This window comes from Polistes dominula, unplaced genomic scaffold, assembly GCF_049000335.1.
Source record: "Polistes dominula isolate Pdom_NZ unplaced genomic scaffold, Pdom_raw_medaka contig_216, whole genome shotgun sequence".
NCBI lineage: Eukaryota > Metazoa > Arthropoda > Insecta > Hymenoptera > Vespidae > Polistes > Polistes dominula.
The window spans coordinates 520,382-528,347 of record NW_028301072.1 but is presented as its reverse complement, the minus strand read 5'-3'; the positions used below and the strand labels follow the sequence as shown (position 1 = coordinate 528,347).

The 7,966-nt window shown below is 35.2% G+C and overlaps 1 long non-coding RNA gene across 1 annotated transcript; it reads left to right on the top strand.

Annotated features, from left to right (window-relative positions):
* The first annotated feature begins 5,663 nt into the window (after positions 1–5,663).
* On the top strand, positions 5,664–6,771 carry LOC149031334 (uncharacterized). The gene is made up of 4 exons (XR_016177849.1): positions 5,664–5,759; positions 5,856–6,007; positions 6,162–6,392; positions 6,467–6,771. It is a non-coding gene; the product is annotated as an uncharacterized LOC149031334 (long non-coding RNA).
* Positions 6,772–7,966: the final 1,195 nt, after the last annotated feature.

The window sequence follows — 7,966 nt, the reverse complement described above, 5'->3', positions numbered from 1 at the left end:
TTAAATAATTTAACACGTCTTATTTTCGTTGATGTTGTCTTGTTGAAGGATAGAAGACGAATACGAGATACGTTACTACGTAACCTTCGTAGAGGAGATCTCGGGAGTGTCGAACGTTCGGCTATTATACCCATGTTATCGGCTGTTTACGTTTTGTCGTCGGAAATTCGACGAAGAAAATTCCTCGAGAAATTCCTGGAAATAAAAATACACATTTATAATAACGTGTATGTCGATGTATATTGTATTCTTATTCTTCCTCTCTCTCTCTCTCTCTCTTTCACTACTTTCTCTCTCACTCTTTCTGTAGTATTTCTATATGCTTATATGCTTAAGTTTAAAAGAAATAATGCTTACCACGCCGTATATGGAGAAGATAAAAAAAGTTGCAACAAGGTTAAAAGATTAGTGAATTCGTGTTATAACTCTTCCCATATTAAGAAAGCTGAAAGAAAGTAAAATATGAAAACACATATAAAAATTATGCATGTAATTATGCATTTAATATATAACAGGAAGGTGTACGTTAAAATTAAATTTTAAAAAATTAATTAAAAATTAACGGGAAATTAACAATATATATAGCTTTTTGAATGCTGAGCATGTGCATAACGTTGATAACCCTTTTAATAAGATATATTTTTGATTATAACAATGAGAATATTTCTTTTTTTGTATTCTTTTGTAATTATTTTATCGCTCCTGCGCAGTGGTGAATTCAGGGGTTACATTTTCCTGTATTGTAAAAAAAAGCTTATTAGAATATTAAAATAATTGTTAATTAACCAAAGGGAGTGTATATCATTGTCGAAAAGCTCGAAATTATTATTAATGTATGTATCTTCCTCTTCAAAATTCACCTTCAGACTGGCGGGTAGTCCTCTGTTAAAATTCTTTTATTGAATGTTGCTTAGATAACTTTTCAAATGTCTTGCATGTGTGGAACGACTATAATATTTCTTAGAGAATTTAAGCTTATAACGTTCTGATTGTAGTATTTTTTGTATTCTCATGTAATTTTTTATAACACCTGCACAGTGATGACTTTTAGAGTTAAATTGTCTTTTATTGTAAAAAATGTTTAATATAATATTAAAATAATTATTAAATAATTAAAAGGAATACAAATCACACGTATTGCTCTATCACTCTTTCTCTCTCACACACGTGCTCGCGCTCCCTCCCCTTATACGCCGAGCTTGCATACGTTTTCGCTACTTAGCAACGCTGCACCGAGCTTGCCTTTGTATGAGCTGCTTAGCAACGCTCCGACGTAAACGACATCCTGCCACGCACCGAGCTTGAACTTTAACAATCTGATAACATCTTGCAACGCGCGAAACCTTGCTCTGATGTAAGCAACATTCTACGACGCGCCGAGCTTTCCTTTGTCAAGTGTTTTGTCACACACTCACGCACTCACACAATTATAACACATCAAATGTTTCTACTTCCTCAATATAATATATATATATATATATATATATATATATATATATACTATCCTCCTTCTATACCCTCTCTTACTATTACCCTCTATCCTAACTGAAAACTCGCTTTCGCTATCACCTTCTATTCTAACTCTCACTAATCAAACTAGCAAACTCGCTCGCTTGTCCTTCCTTCGACCTTCTTTTATTTGCGTCTACCCTTTCTTCTCCTCATAACAGGACTTCGACGCTTAGTACCGCAGTTCCTTCTGGAATTTTCCAAAACGCTTTTTCTCGAATGTTCTTTCCTTCCATCCGTTGTTCATCAGTCTTACACACGTATACTCACACACAACTCACCCAACCTAGAACCTTACACGCTTTTCTTTCTTTTAAGCATACATCCGATACTTTCCATATCTTATCTCTTTCTTCCTTTTCCAAACGTACGCACAACACACACACACGCCAGATGCTTCTACTCCACCCTCAGCCATCATGACGTCATACAACAAACTTGCGCTTGTTTTCGCTACACACGCACACATGCACAATGCACACCGGGTGCTTCTACTCCTACCCGCGGCTATTATGCGTCATACAATAAGCTTATGTTGTTCTTCGCCACACACGCATACACACAACAAACACAACAGTAGCTGTACGACAAACAATGAACGGTCGCCTCTCGTTCCGTCATCCTCACGCTAGACTCACGCATCCTGACAAAGGATTCCTGACATCCTGATGAAGGCATCCTGACAGAAGGAGATATTCCATATCTCTTTCTTTCTTTCCCACACATACACACGCACCATACGGTCCTTACGCTACGCACACATTCTAATAAAGCAATCATTCTTTCTCTCTTTCTTTCACGCAAACACCCACCTATATATGCTTGTTCTACACTCAGAAATTCATACATAAAACATAGTATAAAAGTATTTGTATAGAAAACAATGTCTCAGTATAAAGTTAAATTTAAAGGAAGACTGTTTCCCGATATTATACTAGGTGTATTCAGATAACAGTGAAGGAAAAACATTTATTACGTATCCGGCAAAGGATATCTGAATTCCTTGCGTAGCCGCTACCACTCGAAAAAAATAGAAAACAAACGCATTTTATTTAACAAGTTAATAAATTACAATCCGTTTAAAACAATTAACACGCAATAATTAGATAAACTCCTTCCGCTGCTTCTTGAAAACTCTTAGACACTAAACCGCACGTAACGAATCGCTATTAAACTAAAACGCTAAACTGCTCGTACTGTATCGTCACTCACTGCTCACTTTCACGCTTATTCACTCTCAAAATCGGTCGTTTAATATCGCTCAAATTCAACTAAAACTATCGCTTTATCACTCTTCTTTATCGCACATATCGTTCTCCCTTTCTCTCTCTCTCTCTCTCTCTCTCTCTCTCTCTCTCTCTCTCTTTCTTGTAAACAAGAACTCGCCCGGCAATCAGCTTGCTTTGTTTTCGCTCACTCGTAACGCTCTCACGTAGCAACGTGACGTCATACAACAAGCTTGCTCTTGTTCCTTCGCCACACACACACACACACACACACAGATTTTTGTAACGGGCAAAGTACGGTTTAGTTGCATGTGAAAAACCATTGATGGTTACCATAGCAACGCTCTGACGTAACAACATTACGCCACGAACAAAGATTGCTTTTGTTTTGACATAAACACACACACATACGCAGCTTAGTAGCCAGGAGTGAGGACCACGAATCAAAGACCGAGTATAGGAAAAACTGTAGAGCTATATTCTGTCTTATTCTCTCGCTAGGGTTTCAATCCTATATGTTTGTCTCTTTTTCTCCTCTTATTTAGTATCGCTTCCGTTTCATAGCCTCCTACCGTTCCATTACGAAGAGCCTAACCGCTTCATTTTTTACAATTACCGTTACATTTTTCCAAATTACAATTACATTTTACAAATTCCAAAGAAGTTTTCACTTTAAAAATTTTCATATGAATATATTTTTCTGGTTTTTCAGTTGACTGTCTTTAATTTGGTTTCGTACCTAAACAGAAAATAGTATAATATTGTGCAATACTGCTTTAAGGGTCAAGAAACCGTGACCATACCAACCTACCAAGAATACCCACAAACCTACCAAGAAGACCTACCAACTTTCCAAGAACGTGTGACGTCCCAGAAGGGGATGTCCACGAACAAGAACAATTTCAAAGATAATTTCTTTTGACTCGGTCACGCCACCAGCGTTTACTCGGTCAGAGGAAGATGTGCCCTGTTTTGGGTCAATCTGTAAAGCCAGACTTTACCCGGGATCTGGGCTAAGAGAGAGAGTAACCCACCAAACGAGTAAATGATAGTGTTTTACCCGATGTTACTATTGCTTTAAGATGTTTAAGATTTCCTGGAAGATGGCCTTTCCTTGGTCGTTTAATTGTCAGACCTCTGAAGCTGCTCGGATTCCGTAGTGCTAGCGCCGTGTAGGTAGGCAACAGGATTGGTGTATGATGAGGAAATTAATTCAACTTTGCACAAACACTTCCAATTTTACGAAAATAACAGTATATTACTTAATAAAGTTAAAATTACACAAGATCTTTATTAACAGTAAAGCAAAATAAAATACTAATATGGCTAAGTTAGAAGTTAAGTTTAGTCGCGAAGAGTATGTAGACGATAGATGCTGTAAATCGCTAACAAAGTAAAGGCTAATTTTAATGCGAACTCTACTGCGGAATATGGTAGACTGCCGGCACTGAAGAACACATTTTTTCCCGTCGGGCCCAATCCGAAAGGGTGGGAACACCTCCCACTTGCGCAAAATACCTCCCTCACTACCCACTTTCATTCGGTAAACTGCAAATTTTGGGATATTACATGCTGCTGACTACAATTCCTCGACATGGAAAAATATCAGTTTCTATTGACTGTGGATTCTGCTAATTTAGAAAAATATCGTTTTTCGTCTAAACACATATCAGTTACGGTTACCCGTAGATTTTACAAAAAGTCACGGGCGTTCTATCTTTGAAGCGTGATCTCAACTATAGTCAGCAAGAAAGTGGATACTGTAGGACTGCAAAAGTCTACCCTTTACATACTTTTTCACGATCATAAACGACAATGGATCCTTGCCATCACATTTACGTGTGATCAACTAATGCCAATATCGATGGTCGTTCATGAAAGTGGTTATAAGACAAAATTAGGAGTACAATTTTACAAGGTACGAATATAGCTAAATAGTAATCGACGAACGACTTACAAATAGGACACTCGCATAATTGGCGCAGCAAAGTTCGAAATTAGTCGTCACTGGGACGTGACACCCACTCTACGGACTTTTCAGAAATACCCACCCAGAGAACTTTTCAGAAATACTATACAGAAATACAGTTCGTAGAGTTTGTATTTCTAAAATGTTCGTAGGGTAGGGTATTTCTAAAAAGTTCGTATGGTAGATTATTTCTGAAAAGTTCGTAGGTAGTAAAAAACAAACCTTTATTCAACTGATTTGTAAACTAATTCCTACAACAGAGAAAATAAACTGGAAGTATCTACTCATTACTATCAAGAATAATAAGAAGAATCCAACAATACTGCAACTATGAAAGATTTTTGAATGCACTGTTCTTATTCTACTTACATTGGGAAGAAACCATATGCAGTTATATTCTATCAGAAGTATAGCAGAAGGAATGCATCCTAGTTATCACACATTAAGAAAAAAAATGGCAAATACAATATATTAAGAAACTCTGTTCTTGTACAAAATCTTTTACCAGGTTTTCTAAACGATGATGGAAAATATTATTGTTCATCGACTGCCAAGAAAAATTTATGTATTTATATAAATTAATATCTTCCTTGCAAATAATTCCATGTTAATTATTATGCGAATAGAATGCAGCTGTTCTGACTAAAAAAAATCTAGACAATAATATGTTAGAGGCAAATATAATAATTTTGTTAGAAGAAGAGGTAAATATTATATTACTATTAAAATAAACTTACTTTTATCATGTAAAAATTGATTTGTGGGTTGCATTTATTTTTAATCAGTTATTAAAAACATATTGTGTGTGTGGGGGTAATCTATATTTTATTACCGACTGGTAAAAAGTGTATCGCCATCTATCGCTACTAGATATTACTTCAATGTACCGACTAGTAAAATTATGCCTTAATCTAACGATAGAAATTTTTACTTCACTTACCGACAGGTAGAATATGTGGCGCCACCTAGACGAAAGATAGCACATCGGTAGGACAAAATCAAGATGGCTACCTGTCAATGTATTTTGAATACCGCAAATGCAGGCTATGTGCAATGTAAAGTATTTAATTTAAGAAAACCTTAGAGTGATGCAATAATCAAGAGAATAATATTTTTTATTTGTATTCATTCCTTTCGTATTATTTCTTTAGTGATCATCAATTCTGGATACAAACAGTAAACTGGATGAAGTGCTGTGGGGAAGTGTTATGCCATAACCTAAGAAAAATGATTTTCTTAATTAAATCCAGAATGCAGATGAATTTTAGACGTTCTTTTTATCAAATTATTATAACAAATACTAGTAAGTAAAGTATATATTTTGTTATATGATATTCTACTGATTATTAAAGTATATGGATTGTTTTGTTTTAAATAACTTCATGCATTATGTAAACTCTTTCTCTCTTCAAACTTATTTTGGTACATATATAATCTACCTTTTTAAACATTTTTAGATCAGCATGCAGATCTATATTTTTAATTCCAATCCAAGAACATTATACTCACGAGAAGAAGAATTCATTACACCATTCGATCAATGGATATATATTTCATTTTCCTACGGCTAACGATTAGAAGATTTGCATTAATTATGTCATCCTAAGATGAGTTGTATTCTATAATATTATGTAAATAGAATGCAGCAGCATTAACAAAGAATAATCAAAACAAGAATCTGTTAAAAGGTAAACATTACAATCTTGTATTAGTAAAAAACAAACCTATAATAAACTGCTTGATAAACTGATTCATTCCACAGGGGAGGGAAATAATTTGACTAGAAGTGTCTACTCATTATTATCAAGATTGATAAGAAGAATCCAACAATACTGAAACTATGAAAGATTTTTGAATGCTCTGAGAAAGAACCATATGCAGTAGTATTCTGTCAAAAAAAAAACGAAAAGAAATGTATCTTAGTTATCACAAATTAAGAAAACAAATGGCAAATAAATTATATTAGGAAATTCTATTCATGTCAAAATCTTTTATCAAGTTTTATACATGGTAATAGAAGATTTTATTTTGTTATAAACTGACAAGAAAAATTGATGTATTTGTTAATAATTATCTGTTTTGCAAAGATCTCCATGTGAATTATTAGGCGAAAAGAATGCAGCTGTTCTGACTAAAAAAAATCTAGACAATAATATGTTAGACGCAAATATAATAATTTTGTTAGAAGAAGAGGTAAATATTATATAACTATTAAAATAAACTTACTTTTATCATGTAAAAATTGATTTGTGGGTTGCATTTATTTTTAATCAATTAATAAAAACATATAGTGTGTGCGTTAACTATATTTTATTACCGACAGGTAAAATGTGTATCGCCACCTATCGGTACTAGATATTACTTCACTGTACCGACTAGTAAATTTAGGCTGCCATCTAGCGGAAGTAAATGTTACTATGTCTTACCGATTAGTGTAGCGGTACGACCGAAGGTCGCGCCATCTAAGTTACTAGAAGGCTAGGGAACCACGCTAACAAGTAGTGATCACCAGACTAGAATAGTCTGTGCGTAGCCGTTGAGAAGTGTACAACAAAGAAAAGCAAGTAGCATCCTAACAATAAAAATCATAAAATAAAATTCAGTCTAATATTATCTTTACTATAGAGAAACCCTCTACAGTAAATTGGTGCCGAAACCCGGGAACGTCCGCGTAAAAAAATAAAAAAATAATACAACAACTAAAATAGAAAAAATAATAAGTAGAAGAACAATGGCGCAACCAACCAGGGAAGCCGACGTGGCCCGTGCAGATACCGACAGAAAGGAAATCAACGCCAGTGAGTTTAGAAATGTAAATCTTCCAGTTTTTTGGAAAGAGGAACCAAATTTATGGTTCATAATGTTGGAAAAGGAATTCGCGGCGTACAATGTTAAATCGGATGCCGTAAAAGTTTCAGCGGTGGTAAGAAATTTGGATACCACACTGATAAGAGAGGTATACGACATCCTAGCAGCCCCCCCCCGAGCAATGTACGTATACACATCTAAAAGAAGCCTTAATACAGAGACTAACTAAATCCGACGAACAACGGCTAAGGCGATTGTTAATGAGAGTTGAATTAGGAGACAAAAAACCCTCCGAACTTTGGAGAGAAATGAAACGCTTAGCAGGAGATAGTGTTAGCGAAAAAATGCTCCTAACGCTATGGATGCAAAGGATGCCAACCAGGGCACAAGAGATCCTGGCCATTGCAGACGAAAATACGTCACCCGCAAGGTTAGCGGAAATGGGTGACAAGAT